Here is a 7,101-nt window from a genome sequence, read left to right on the forward strand (position 1 = left end):
AGTTTTAGTATAAATAGAACTTTTTACTATTGTACTAGAGTCAGTCTTTTTTTTTTACCACATCTTTGGATTATATTTTGATCCTTTGATCGCATTTTGGGGGCTGGCCATTCGGCCATGCCTGGACCATCACTTATGTATTTTTAAGAGTGGAGTTTCTACACACCATAGATTAAGGGTGTGGAGCTATGCTGTACCTTGAGTATTAATGCAATTACTACTATTTTCTATTCAATTCATGCTTATTCTTATTCTAAGATATTCGCTGCACTTCAACATGATGAATGTGATGATCTGTGACACTCATCATCATTCTCACCTATGAACGCGTGACTGACAACCACTTCCGTTCTACCTTAAAACGAGCGTGTATCTCTTGGATTCCTAAATTAGGATCTTCGTGGTATAAGCTAGAATTATTGGTGGCCATTCTTGAGAATCCAGAAAGTCTAAACCTTGTCTATGGTATTCCAAGTAGGATTCAGGGATTGAATTACTATGACGAGCTTCAAACTCGCGATTGTTAGGCATGGTGACAGACGTAAAAGAATCAATGGATTCTATTCCGACATGATCAAGAACCGACAGATGATTAGCCGTTCTGTGACAAGAGCATTTGGACCATTTTCACTGAGAGGATGGAAAGTAGCCATTGACAACGGTGATGCCCTACATACAGCTTGCCATGGAAAGGAGTATGAAGGATTGAAGGAAGGCAGTAGGAAAGTAGAGATTCAACAGGAACAAAGCATCTCCATACGCTTATCTGAAATTCCCACCAATGATTTACATAAGTATCTCTATCTTTATTTTATGCTTTATTTATCTTTATTTTCAAAAACTCCATAACCATTTATTATCCGCCTAACTGAGATTTACAAGATGACTGATGAGCGGATGATTTGTATACTTTTTGGCATTGTTTTTAGTATGTTTTTGATATGATCTAGTTAGTTTTTATTATATTTTTATTAGTTTTTAATTAAATTTCACTTTTCTGGACTTTACTATGAGTTTGTGTGTTTTTCTGTGATTTCAGGTATTTTCTGGCTGAAATTGAGGGACCTGAGAAAAAATCTGATCCAGAGACTCAAAAGGACTGCAGATGCTGTTGGATTCTGACCTCCCTGCACTCGAAGTGGATTTTCTGGAGCTACAGAAGCCCAATTGGCGCGATCTCAACGGCGTTGGAAAGTAGACATCCTGGGCTTTCCAGCAATATATAATAGTCCATACTTTGCCCAAGATTTGATGGCCCAAACCGGCGTTCAAAGTTACCTCAAGAAATTCCAGCGTTAAACGCCGGAACTGGCACCTAATTGGGAGTTAAACGCCCAAACTGGCACTAAAGCTGGCGTTTAACTCCAAGGAGAGTCTCTACACGAAAAAAGCTTCATTGCTCAGCCCAAGCACACACCAAGTGGGCCCGGAAGTGGATTTTTATGTCATTTACTCATCTATGTACTAGTTTTCTATAAGTAGGACCTTTACTATTGTATTAGGGACATCTTGGTAGCTATCTTTGAGTTTTATGCTATCTTAGATCATTGGAAGGCTGGCCATTCGGCCATGCCTAGACCTTATGCTTATGTATTTTCAACGGTGGAGTTTCTACACACCATAGATTAAGGTGTGGAGCTCTGCTGTACCTCGAGTATTAATGCAATTACTATTGTTCTTCCATTCAATTCCGCTTGTTCTTTATCCAAGATATCACTTGTTCTTCAACATGATGAAGGTGATGATTGACGCCCATCACCATTCTCACCCATGAACAAGGTGACTGACAACCATTCTTGTTCTACAAGCATCTGAGGCTTAGTGAATATCTCTTGGATTCCTGATTGCACGATGCATGGTTGATCGCCTGACAACCGAGTGCTCGCCTGACAAACGAGCCAACCATTCCGTGAGATCAGAGTCTTCGTGGTATAGGCAAGAACTGATGGCAGCATTCAAGAGAATCCGGAAGGTCTAACCTTGTCTGTGGTATTCTGAGTAGGATTCAATGATTGAATGACTGTGACGTGCTTCAAACCTGTAACCTACTGGGCGTTAGTGACAGACGCAAAAGAGTTATTCTATTCCGGTAGGGGAGGGAACCAAACCGGTGATTGGCAGCACTGTGACAGAGTGTGTGCATTAGCTTTCACTGCGCGGATGGGAGGTAGCTGCTGACAACAGTGAAACCTTACACGAGCTTGCCATGGAAAGGAGTAAGAAAGGATTGGATGAAGGCATTAGGAAAGCAGAGAGACGGAAGGGAAGGCATCTTCATACACTTGTCTGAAGCTCTTACACCAATGATATACATAAGTATCTCTATCCTTATCTTTATGTTATTTTCGTTCATCACCATATACATCTGAGTTTGCCTGACTAAGATTTACAAGATGACCATAGCTTGCTTCAATACTAACAATCTCCGTGGGATCGACCCTTACTCACGTAAGGTTTATTACTTGGACGACCCAGTGCACTTGCTGGTTAGTTGTGCGAAGTTGTGTAATGCCATGGTATTGAGCCACCAAGTTCTTGGAGCCATTACCGGGGATTATTTGAGTTGTGAAAAAGTATTGTTCACAATTTCGCGCACCAAGTTTTTGGCGCCGTTGCCGGGGATTGTTCAAGTTTTGAGCAAGCTTTTGGTAACATCAGTGCCAAGATCCGGCAACAACATCAAGTTTTTTGGTGTTATTGCCCGGGATTGTTTAGGCTGGACAACTGACGGTTCATCTTGTTGCTTAGATTAGGTGTTATTTTTTTTCGAAATTCTTGAAGATGAATTCTAGAGTTTCATGATGATTTGTTGAAATCTGGCTGGCTGAGAAGCCATGTCTAATCTCATTGGACCGAGGTTTCAACTTATCACCACAAGAACTTGTTGATTTCTTATCAATCTTGCTTTTGGAGCAGTGATTTGCTAAGGCTTGGCTGGCCTCTGGCCATGTCTAGTGTTTTGGACCGAAGCTTTCTTTGAAGCTTGGCTGGCTGTGAAGCCATGTCTAATTCCTGGACCGGAGTCTTAGACTAGCATTGCACTGATTCTTGGAATTCTCATTAAGAATTTTGATACCTTTTCCCATTTAATTTTCGAAAAACACAAAAAAAATTACAAAATCATAAAAAGACCAAAAATATTTGATGTTTCTTGCTTAAGTTTAGTGTCTCATCCTAAGTTTGGTGTCAAATGCATGTTTTTGTTATAATTTTCGAATCCATGCATATATTTCTTTGTTTTGATCTTTGAATTCTATTGACTTGAAGCATTTTGTGTGTCTCATATGCATTCTCATATTGTTAGTGTCAGTAGTATACAAACTGCTAAGTTTGGTGTCTTGCATGCATTGTTATTTGATTCTTGTTGCATTTTTGATTATTAAAAAATCCAAAAATATTTTTAATTTGTGTCTTTTCAAGTCAATGATACAAAGAATTGAAGATTCAGAACATACTGCAGAGGAATTACACAGAAAAAGCTGAGCATTCAAAAATGCCCAGTGAAGAAGGCAGACTGGCGTTTAAACGCCAGCCAGGGCACCTGGTTGGGCGTTTAACGCCCAAAGAGGTAGCATTTTGGGCGTTAAACGCCAGAATGTATACCATTCTGGGCGTTTAACGCCAGGATGGTGCTAGGGGGAAGATTTTGTTTTCAAATCAATTTTTTTTTAGTTTTTCAAAATCAAATCTTTTTCAAATCAAATCTTTTCAATCAAATGTTTTCAAAATCAATTTCTTTCCTTTTTAAAAGATACTTACTAACAATTAATGATTTGATTGAACATCTCAAAATTGTTGCCTTTTCTGTTGAGAAAGGTTTTATGTTTGAATCATATCTTTTCTTGTTAGGCAAGTTATTAATTTTTAAAAATCAAATCTTTTCCAAATTGTTTTCAAATTATATCTTTTAAAATTGTTTTCAAATCATATCTTCTCAATCACATCTCTTTGACCATAACTTTTCAATCATATCTTCTTAACCACATCTTTTTCAAAATAGTTTTCAATCAAATCTTTTTGATGTCTAATTTCAAAATCTTTTTTTCGAAAATCACTTGATTTCTTTCCCACTTTTGTTTTCGAAAATCAATTAGTGTTCTTCAAAAATGTTTTCAAAATTTTATAATTAATTTTCGAAAATTATCCCCCCCTTCTTCTTCACATCCTTCTATTTATGGAGTATCACTCCTTCTTAATGCACAATTCGAACTATATCTGATCAAGTTCGAATTCTCCTTCTTCTTTCTTCTATTTTTCTTTTCCTCTGACACCTAAAGGAATCTCTATACTGTGACATAGAGGATTCCACATTTTCTTGTTCCCTTCTCTTTCTTATGAGCAGGAGCAAAGACAAAGGCATTCTTGTTGAAGCTGATCCTGAACCTGAAAGGACCTTGAAGAGAAAGCTAAGAGAAGCCAAAGCACAACTCTCTTTAGAGCACCTGACCGAATTCTTCAAGGAAGAAGAACAAATGGCAGCCGAAAACAACAACAATGCCAACAATGCAAGGAAGGTGCTTGGTGACTTTACTGCACCTACTCCTGATTTCTATGGGAGAAGCATCTCTATCCCTGCCATTGGAGCAAACAACTTTGAGCTTAAGCCTCAATTAGTTTCTCTAATGCAACAGAATTGCAAGTTCCATGGACTTCCAATGGAAGATCCTCATCAGTTTTTAGCTGAATTCTTGCAAATCTGTGACACAGTCAAGACTAATGGGGTTAACCCTGAGGTCTATAGACTGATGCTATTCCCTTTTGCTGTAAGAGACAGAGCTAGAATATGGTTGGATTCTCAACCTAAAGAAAGCCTGGACTCTTGGGAAAAGCTAGTCAATGCCTTCTTGGCAAAGTTCTTTCCACCACAAAGATGGAGTAAGCTTAGAGTGGAAGTCCAAACCTTCAGACAGAAGGATGGAGAATCCCTCTATGAAGCTTGGGAAAGATACAAACAGTTAATCAGAAAATGTCCCTCTGACATGCTTTCTGAATGGAGCATCATAGGTATTTTCTATGATGGTCTCTCTGAACTATCCAAGATGTCTTTGGATAGCTCTGCTGGAGGATCTCTTCATCTGAAGAAGACGCCTACTGAAGCTCAAGAACTGATTGAAATGGTTGCAAATAACCAATTCATGTACACTTCTGAAAGGAATCCTGTGAACAATGGGACTAGTCAGAAGAAAGGAGTTCTTGAAATTGACACTCTGAATGCCATTTTGGCTCAGAATAAAATATTGACTCAACAAGTCAATCTGATTTCTCAAAGTCTGTCTGGAATGCAAAATGCACCAAACAGTACTAAGGATGCTTCATCTGAGGAAGAAGCTTATGATCCTGAGAACCCTTCAATGGAAGAAGTAAATTACCTGGGAGAACCCTATGGTAACACCTATAATTCTTCATGGAGAAATCACCCAAATCTCTCATGGAAGAATCAAGAGAGACCTCAACAAGGTTTCAATAATAATGGTGGAAGAAACAGGTTTAACAATGGTAAACCTTTTCCATCATCTTCTCAGCAACAGACAGAGAGCTCTAAGCAGAATACCTCTGACTTAGCAACCATGGTCTCTGATCTAATCAAAACCACTCAAAGTTTCATGACTGAAACTAGATCCTCCATTAGGAATTTGGAAGGACAAGTGGGTCAGCTGAGCAAGAAAATTACTGAACTTCCCCCAAGCACTCTCCCAAGTAACACTGAAGAAAATCCAAAAGGAGAGTGCAAAGCCATAAATATGGCCGAATTCTGGGAGGAAGAAGAGGCAGTGAACGCCACTGAGGAAGGCCTCACTGGACGTCCACTGGCCTCCAATGAGTTCCCCAATGAGGAACCTTGGGAATCTGAGGCTCAAACTGAGACCATAGAGATTCCCTTGGACTTACTACTGCCTTTCATGAGCTCTGATGAGTATTCTTCCTCTGAAGAGGATGAGTATGTCACTGAAGAGCAAGTTGCTAAATACCTTGGAGCAATCATGAAGCTAAATGACAAGTTATTTGGAAATGAGACTTGGGAGGATGAACCCCCTTTGCTCACCAAAGAACTGGATAACTTGTCTAGGCAGCAATTGCCTCAAAAGAGGCAAGATCCTGGGAAGTTTTCTATACCTTGTACCATAGGCACCATGACCTTCAAGAAGGCCTTGTGTGACTTGGGGTCAAGTGTAAACCTTATGCCCCTCTCTGTAATGGAGAAATTAGGGATCCTTGAGGTACAAGCTGCAAGAATCTCATTAGAGATGGCAGACAATTCAAGAAAACAAGCTCATGGACTTGTAGAGAATGTTTTGGTGAAGATTGAAGACCATTACATCCCTACTGACTTCATAGTCCTAGAGACTGGGAAGTGCATAGATGAATCCATCATCCTTGGCAGACCCTTCCTAGCCACAGCAAAGGCTGTGATTGATGTTGATAGAGGAGAGTTGATCATTCAAGTGAATGAAGAATCCTTGGTGTTTAAGGCCCAAGGATATCCCTCTGTCATCATGGAGAAGAAGCATGAAGAGCTTCTCTCAAAACAGAGCCAAACAGAGCCCCCACAGTCAGACTCTAAGTTTGGTGTTGGGAGGCCACAATCAAACTCTAAGTTTGGTGTTGGGAAGTTCCAACACGGTTCTGAGCATCTCTGAGGCTCCATGAGAGTCCTCTGTCAAGCTAATGACAGTAAAGAAGCGCTTGTTGGGAGGCAACCCAATGTTTTATAATTAATTATTTTCTTTTGTTATTTTATCTTTTTTGTAGGTTGATGATCATAAGAAGTCACAAAAACAATCAAAAAAGCAAAAACAAAATGAAAAACAGGAAGAAAAACAGCACACCCTGGAGGAAGATGCTGCTGGCGTTCAAACGCCAGTCAGCCTAGCAGTTGGGCGTTTAACGCCCAGTCTGGCACCATTCTGGGCGTTTAACGCCAGAAAGGGGCACCAGACTGGCGTTAAACGCCAGTAAAGGGCAAAAACCTGGCGTTAAACGCCAGGAATGGGCACCAGCCGGCGTTTAACGCCAGAAAAGGCTCAAAACGTGGATTTGATGCCATTTGGTGCAAGGATGCCTTTTCCTTGACACTACAGGATCTGTGGACCCCACAGGACC

General features: G+C 40.0%; 1 non-coding gene across 1 annotated transcript; it reads right to left on the bottom strand.

The window, feature by feature from the left end:
* Positions 1 to 4,877: 4,877 nt before the first annotated feature.
* Positions 4,878 to 4,985, bottom strand: LOC130963959 (small nucleolar RNA R71). The gene has a single exon (XR_009080074.1). It is a non-coding gene; the product is annotated as a small nucleolar RNA R71 (small nucleolar RNA).
* Between the last annotated feature and the right edge of the window lie 2,116 nt (positions 4,986 to 7,101).

The sequence above is a fragment of the Arachis stenosperma genome, chromosome 2 (assembly GCF_014773155.1).
Source record: "Arachis stenosperma cultivar V10309 chromosome 2, arast.V10309.gnm1.PFL2, whole genome shotgun sequence".
Taxonomy (NCBI): Eukaryota; Viridiplantae; Streptophyta; class Magnoliopsida; order Fabales; family Fabaceae; genus Arachis; species Arachis stenosperma.